The following is an 8,623-nucleotide window of genomic DNA, read 5'->3' on the forward strand; positions in this document are numbered from 1 at the left end:
TTATGTATATTTAAGGCAGAGGTTGATAGATTCTTGATTGTTCAGGGCATGAAGGGATACGGGGAGAAGGCAGGAGATTGGGACTGAGAGGAACAATCGATCAGCCATGATGAAATAGTGGAGCAGACTCATTGGCCCAAATGGCCTAATTCTGCTCCTATATCTTATGGTGTTATGGTCTAAATCTTCATATAATTTGGATAAACCAATTTGGCAAAGGGATCCTTGAGCAAAAGTTCACGTCCGATTTCTTAAAGTAATATTTTCTGGAACTAGTCAGCGATAGGGCTACAGTATTTTTGATCTGGCCATGTGTAATGATCTTATGGAAAAAGGTCCTTTGGGAAAGAGTGATCATAACTTAATAGAATTCCACATTCAGTTTGAGATTGGAAAACAGAAGTCTGAAACAAGTGTGGTAACATTAATGAGAGTTAATTAGATATGAGGGCAATGCTGATTAAATTGAATTAGAAAAATGAATTTTAAGAAATTCAACCAAAATATATTTCACAGAGAATTGGGGAGGCACAGTACTGTAGTGGTTAGCAGAATGTTTTACAGTATCAGCGATCCGAGTTCAATTCCTGTCACTGTCTAAGGAGTATGCATGTGACTGCGTGGGTTTTCTCTGAGTGTTTTGGTTTCCTCCCACAGTCCAAAGACATACTGATCAGTAGGTTATTTGGTCATTGTAAATTGTCCTGTAATTAGGCTCAGATTAAATTGGAGGTTGCTGGGCAGCATGGTTTGAAGGTTTGGAAAGGCCTACTCCATGATGTATCTCAATAACAAAATAAAGAATTAAAGCCACACTCAGGTTGGAGGAACAACACCTTATATTCCGTCTGGGTAGCCTCCAACCTGATGGCATGAACATCGACTTCTCTAACTTCCGCTAATTCCCCACCTCCCCCTCGTACCCCATCTGTTACTTATTTTTATGCACACATTCTTTCTCTCACTCTCCTTTTTCTCCCTCTGTCCCTCTGAATATACCTCTTGCCCATCCTCTGGGTCCCCCCCCCCCTTGTCTTTCTTCCCGGACCTCCTGTCCCATGATCCTCTTGTATCCCCTTTTGCCAATCACCTGTCCAGCTCTTGGCTCCATCCCTCCCCCTCCTGTCTTCTCCTATCATTTTGGATCTCCCCCTCCCCCTCCAACTTTCAAATCCGTTACTCACTCTTCCTTCAGTTAGTCCTGACGAAGGGTCTCGGCCTGAAACGTCGACTGCACCTCTTCCTACAGATGCTGCTTGGCCTGCTGCGTTCACCAGCAACTTTGATGTGTGTTGCAAAGAATTAAAGACATGACCTAGACATGTCTAACTATATAAATTGAGGATGATAGCGATTTTGCAGAAAAGATAGGGGAAGTTGAGAAGAGTAGTGATAAAGAAAGAGTAGTGGTAACAAAGGATGATGGAAACAAATATGAAGAGGAAGAGAATAGTCACTGGTAGTAAACTAATGAAAAGTATGATAGTACCAGACTCTTCAAAAAGAGAGTGGTTAAGCTAAATAATAATCCCTTCAAGAATTAAGCTGTGAAATTAAAATAGGAATTAAGGAAATGGCAGGAATTTTGGCAAATTATTTCATATATATCATCATAATAGAAGTCAATAAAAGTATCCCAATAAAAGTAAAATCCATGGACAAAAAGGAGAGAGGAATTTCAAACAATCCCTGCTACAAGAGAAAAAGTACAAAGTGAAAGTGAAATAATGGGGCTAAAGGCTTGTTCCCAGGGACTTAGACGAAGTGACCGGCAAGGTATGGTAGTCATCTTCCAAAAACCCTAAATTGTGACGGCAATGGCAAACCACTTCTGTCAAAATATTTGCCAAGGACAATAATTGACATGGACAGACCATGATTACCCATGACACATAATGGATAATGATGAGTGTAACATCTACAATTGGAAATTTTGAAAAGTAGATACCCCCAGATGCTATAAAAGCCTAAAGTAAAAACTGAAAATGTAAATACTCAGTATGCTAGGAAGCACCTACGAAGAAAGAATGAGATCTCAGTCATTTTAATTACACGGTCTTGACTTGGAATATCTGCCAGTGTTCCTCTGGGTATCCTGGAAAATGCTAGTGGATTTGAGTTTTAGGTCACAGTGACAATTGCAATGGAAAAAGCCATGACTCTCAGTGCTGAATACTCTAGGGAGGGACAGAATCAGAATCAGGTTTATTATTACCGGCATGTGTCATGAAATTTGTTCACTTAGCAGCATAGTAAATCAATTACAGTATATGTACATTGAATAGATTAAAAATTGTGCAAAAAACAGAAATACTGTATATTAAAAAAGTGAGGTAGTGTTTATGGGTTCAATGTCCATTTAGGAATCGGATGGCAGAGGGGAAGAAGCTGTTCCTGAATCGCTGCCTTCAGGCTTCTGTACCTCCTACCTGATGGTAACAGTGAGAAAAGGGCATGCCCTGGGTGCTGGAGGTCCTTAATAATGGACACTGCCTTTCTGAGACACCGCTCCCTGAAGATGTCCTGGGTACTTAGTAAGCTAGTGCCCAAGATGGATCTGACTAGATTTACAACCTTCTGCAGCTTCTTTCAGTCCTGTGCAGTAGCCCCTCCATACCAGACAGTGATGCAGCCAGTCAGAATGCTCTCCACAGTACATCAATAGAAGTTTTTGAGTGAGCTTGTTGTCATGCCAAATCTCTTCAAACTCCTAATGAAGTATGGCCGCTGTCTTGCTTTCTTTATAACTGCATTGATATGTTGGGACCAGGTTAGATCCTCAGAGATCTTGACCCCCAGGAACTTGAAACAGCTCACTCTCGCCACTTCTGATCCCTCTGAGGATTGGTATGTGTTCCTTCATCTTACCCTTCCTGAAGTCCACAATCAGCTCTTTCGTTTTACTGACGTTGAGTGCCAGGTTGTTGCTGTGACACCACTCCACTATTTGACATACCTCACTCCCGTACACCCTCTCGTCACCACCTGAGATTCTACCAACAATGGTTGTATCGTCAGCAAATTTATAGATGGTATTTGAGCTATGCCTAGCCACACAGCCGTGGGTATATAGAGAGTAGAGCAGTGGGCTAAGCACACACCCCTGAGGTGCGTCAGTGTTGATCATCAGCGAGGAGGAGATGTTACGATCATAAGACCGTAAGATATAGGAGCAGAAGTAGGCCACTCGGCCCATCGCATCTGCCCCGCCATTCAATCATGGGCTGATGCAATCCTTCTAGTCATCCCCACTCCCCCTGCCTTCACCCCATACCCTTTGATGCCCTGGCTAATCAAGAACCTATCTATCTCTGCCTTAAATACACCCAATGACTTGGCCTTCACAGCTGCTCGTGGCAACAAATTCCACAGATTTACCACCCCCTGACTAAAGTAATTTTTCCGCATCTCAGTTCTAAAAGGACATCCTTCAATCCTGAATTCGTGCCCTCTTGTCCTAGAATCCCCTATCACGGGAAATAACTTTGCCATATCTAATCTGTTCAGGCCTTTTAACATTCAGGATGTTTCTATGAGATCCCCCCTCATTCTCCTGAACTCCAGAGAATACAGCCCAAGAGCTGCCAGACGTTCTTCATATGGTAACCCTTTCATTCCTAGAATCATTCTCATGAATCTTCTCTGAACCCTCTCCAATGTCAGTATATCCTTTCTAAAATAAGGAGCCCAAAACTGCCCACAATACTCTAAGTGTGGTCTCACGAGTGCCTTACAGAGCATCAGCATCACATCCCTGCTCTTTTACTCTATACCTGTAGAAATGAATGCCAACATTGCATTCGCCTTCTTCACCACTGATTCAACCTGAAGGTTAACCTTTAGGGTATCCTGCACAAGGGCTCCCAAGTCCCTTTGCATCTCTGCATTTTGAATTCTTTCCCCATCCAAATAATCGTCTGCCCATTTATTTCTTCCACCAAAGTGCATGACCACACACTTTCCAGCATTGTATTTAATTTGCCACTTCTTTGCCCATTCTCCTCAACTAGCCAAGTCTCTCTTATCACCAACCTGCACAGACTGTGGTCTTTTGGTTAGGAAGTTGAGGATCCAATTGCAGAGGGAGGTACAGAGTCCCAGGTTCTGTAACTTCTCAATCAGGATCTCTGGAATGATGGTATTAAACGCTGAGCTATAGTCGATGAACAGCATCCTGACATAGGTGTCCAGGTGGTCTAAGGCCGTGTGGAGAGCCATTGATATTGCATCTGCCATTGACCTATTATGGTGATAGGCAAATTGCAATGGGTCCAGGTCCTTGCTGAGGCAGGAGTTCAGTCTAGTCATGACCAACCTCTCAAAGCATTTCATCACTGTTGATGTGAGTGCTACCAGGCGATAGTCATTAAGGCAGCTCACATTATTCTTCTTAGGCACTGGTATAATTGTTGCCTTTTTGAAGCAAGTGGGAACTTCCACCCATAGCAGTGAGAGGTTGAAAATGTCCTTGAATACCCCCACCAGTTAGTTGGCACAGGTTTTCAGAACCTTACCAGGGATTCCATCCGGACCTTCCGCCTTGTGAGGGTTCACTCTCTTTAAAGACAGTCTAACATCGGCCTCCGAGACATAGATCACAGGGTCATCAGGTGCAGCAGGGTCTTCACAGCTGTAGTTATATTCTCCTTTCCAAAGTGGGCATAGTTAGGTTCATCTGGTAGTGAAGCATCGCTGCCATTCATGCTATTGGGTTTTGCTTTGTAGGAAGTAATGTCTTGCACAGTGTGGTTTGTGAAACAGGCTCCTGAAGTTGATAATCCTTCTAAGTCGTCTTGAAAGCTGAAGATTCTGTTTTCCCAGTTTGAACTGGTCCTGCTCATCCAATCAATACAGAAGTGTGAAAATATCTGAAAGCAGACTGCATTCTGCACAACTGGTTGAGCTGCTGTTTTAATACATCGACACAGGATACATGGTAAACCTTGCTTAAGGCACTCAGAGATATAGTCATGAAGATTCTAATAAAGAGAGCATATGGTGCCTGGAAGATACTCATGCTGGACACAGTTGATTACTAAAGGCCAGGTAAGGGAAAAACTCTAATCATTTTGGAGTTTGTCAAAGAACCTACACAGAATATAGAACAGTACAGCACACTACAGGCCTTTCAGCCCAAAGTGTTGTACCAACCTTTTAACCGACTCTAAGATAATTCTAATGCTTCCCTCCCGCATAGTCCTCCATTTTTCTTTCACCTACGTTCATTCATTTGTTATGTCCCAGGTCATATTATGTAGGCGATCATCATCTGATCATGATTGTTCTTGTCAAATTTTTCTGCAGAAGTGATTTGTCATTGCCTCCTTCTGGGCAGTGTCTCTACAAGATGGGTGACCCTAGCCATCATCAATACTCTTCAGAGATCGTCTGCCTGGCATCAGTGGTCACATAACCAGGAATTGTGATCTGCACCAGCTGCTCGTACGACCATCCACCACCTGCTCCCATGGCTTCACATGACCCTCATCCGGCGGGGTGGGGTGGAGGTGGTGGCGGCTAAGCAGGTGCTACACCTTCCCCAAGGGGGACCTGTGGGATGGCGGAGGGAAGGAGAATTCCAGGAAGGAACTGATTGTTATGTGCCATGTTGTATGACATAGGTGATTATGATCTTCACGACCATGATGGTTCTTGCAATAATTTTTTTTGATATACAGAAGTGATTTGCCATTGCCTTCCTCTGTACAGTGTCTTTACAATGCGGGTGAGCCCAGGCATTATCAGCACTCTTCAGAGACTGTTGGCCTGGCGTCAGTAGTCGCATAACTAGGACTTGTCGTGTGTCCCCTCAGACTCCATGCAAGTCACAGGGAATCTCTTCATGGTTTCCACCTACCATCCTCCTTCATCTGATGGATCAGTACTCCTCCTGATGAAGGATTTTGGCCCTAAACAGTGACGGTTTATTCCTCTCCATAGATGCTGCCTGATCTGCTGAGTTCCTCCAGCATTTTGTGTGTGCTACTCCCTCGCTCAACAGTACTGTGGGAGGAAACTTCACTGGAATAATTACAGAGTGTGGCATCTGCTGGACAAATGGGATACGCAATATATGCTGGGTAGGCTGGCAGTGATGCTTGCATCCTTAGAACGAGCAAGGAAAAATAATGGGCTACTTGGCATTCAGAGTTGGCGTGAGCCAATGTAAGTTGCTGTACATGTGTAAGTTTCCTCCTGGACATCAAGTTCAAGTTCAAGTTTAATAATCATTCACCATATATGAATATAGCCAAAAGAAACAATGTTCCTTCGGGGCCAATCTGCAAAACACAGTACCACCAGCACACAGCACACTGCGTACAGCACATGCCACAAATAGCACATACGGTTACAAGTTCAAAGGTTCACTTATTATCAAAATATACAATCCTGAACTTTTTCTCCAAATAGCCACGAAACCAAGAAAATAAGAGCAAGAGCAAGAGCAAGAGCAAGAGCAGAGCAATCATCAAATCCCAAATTCCAGCTTTCTCACACAAAAAAAGAACAAAAATGTAACAGGCACATCAACCCCCAAATCCTCCTCCCCAACACACAAAAAAATGAGAAAGTTGGGCGAAAAACACAGAATATAAAAAACTGTAAGACTGAAAAAAAGTCCAAGTCCATATCCAAAATGCAGAAAACCTGGTTAACATTCTCTGGTAGGCTCTCCCCTCTCCTGCAGCAGAGTGATCCCACCAGTGATCAAAAAGTAGTCTCTCCTCTTCGTAGCAGAGCGATCTCACTGTGATCAAAAGGCAGTCTCCCCTCTCCAGCAGCACAGCGATCCCACCAGTGATCAAAGGGCAGGCAGACAGCTCTCACCTTCCACATTCGCCTCAATGTTTCAATCTCCCTCATCGCTTTTATCAGCAAACAATGGCATTTGTAACTGGTTCAATGAAGTCGAACGTCGGTCCGTGCCCCATGCCGCAGCCTTCTTGCCACAAGTTTCGTGCACACTTCATCTGACTCACAGAATCCTCTCGGAGACTGCAGAGCATTGAAACACACAAATAATCTCCATAATGCAAATTACAGGCTCTAACAGCTCCAGAATCACATTCAAGACCTACTATCTGGTACATCTTTGGACTGTAGGAGGAAACTGTAGCACAGTCACAGGGAGTACAGTCGTGGGGTTTTGTCCCACAGTCCAGACATACCAGTTGGTAGGCTAATTGGTCATTGCAAATTGTTCCATAATTAGGCTAGGTTAAATCGGGGGACTGCAGGGTGGTGTGAGACAATTGGGCTGGAGGGGCCTGTTCTGTGCTGTATCTCAATAAAAAAAGTAAAATTTATGTAACGCAATTCCCCGAATCTCCAGCTTGTTCTTCCACTGAGTGAACACTGGAGGGCAGCACTGAGCAGTACTTGAGTTCTCAGCCGTGACTTGGAAGAGAGGTGGGAGAGAACTCCTTTTAAGATGAACTAAAAATCATGTTGGAAATGCTGAACTGGTCAGGTTGCATGGGAGGAAAGAGAAATAGAAGCGATGTTTCAGGTTCCTGTAGCTATCCAGCTTCTCAACAAAACTCACTCAGATGTCATATCCTGACTGTTCCTGAACGACTTCTGTTAAATGGTCTTTCCTGCTCTCCTTGTTCTGTTGGTAATTATTCAATCTGTTCATATGTTCACATTTATTTAAGTTTGATTATTGATGTTTGCGCATGTGATCGTCCTGCTAATTGTTGATTGCTCATGGCTGTTTTCACTATTGTCTTATAAATTGTTGATTGCTGTTGTGTTGTCTGTAATGATACTGTCCTGTGTTTTATGCTTGGCACCAAACCACAATCAATTCTGGTATGTTTCACATACTGGTAATAAAGTGATTCTGATTCTGACCCTGTGGGCAGCTTATGGAACGTATCTCCAGAGTAGGTCCATTACAACCTTTGGATTCCATGTCAACTTCAACAATTTCAGACATTCAGATATCCCAGGTACAATCCTACATTTCCCCTCTCTTTTTCAGCTATTTCAAGCTTCAGACATTACTCCTCTCACATACCCTTCCCCAAGACACACTTTAATTTCTCACCCACCTGGTGGGCCAAAGGGCCTGTATTGTGCTGTATGTTTTCTATGTTTCTATGTTTCATCACCCTCTCCCAGCCATGCCTCCAAAAGTCACAGCCCCTTCCATCGTGTTCACTACAACTAAAAATCTTGATTCATTTCCTACTGTTTACAAGGACAACATCAAAGTCAAGTTTATTGACATCTACACAGTACTGTAGTAATTTTATATATTGTACTGTACTGTTACCTCAAAAAACAAATGTCATAATATATGCGAGTGATGATAAACCTGTTTCCAATTTGGATTGCTGTTGTGGGCTGAGAGTGGGAAGGGGGCGAGGAGAGGGGAATCATGGTTGGGAAAAGGGGAAAAGCTCCCTATATATATATATATGTGTGTGTGTGTGTGCCTAAAAGTTTTGCACAGTACTGTCTGCCAGTGGTAATTATCTGATTCTGATTCCCATTGGCTGATTGTTGCCTGTTGATCACATGGCTAAATTGCAAATATGTAATTGGCTGAGGGTGGAGAATGCCATGGTGAATGTTACTTTTCAGATTCTAGGGGAATGGACAGTCAAACCACTTG

The sequence above is a fragment of the Mobula birostris genome, chromosome X (assembly GCF_030028105.1).
Source record: "Mobula birostris isolate sMobBir1 chromosome X, sMobBir1.hap1, whole genome shotgun sequence".
In the NCBI taxonomy this organism is placed as follows: domain Eukaryota; kingdom Metazoa; phylum Chordata; class Chondrichthyes; order Myliobatiformes; family Myliobatidae; genus Mobula; species Mobula birostris.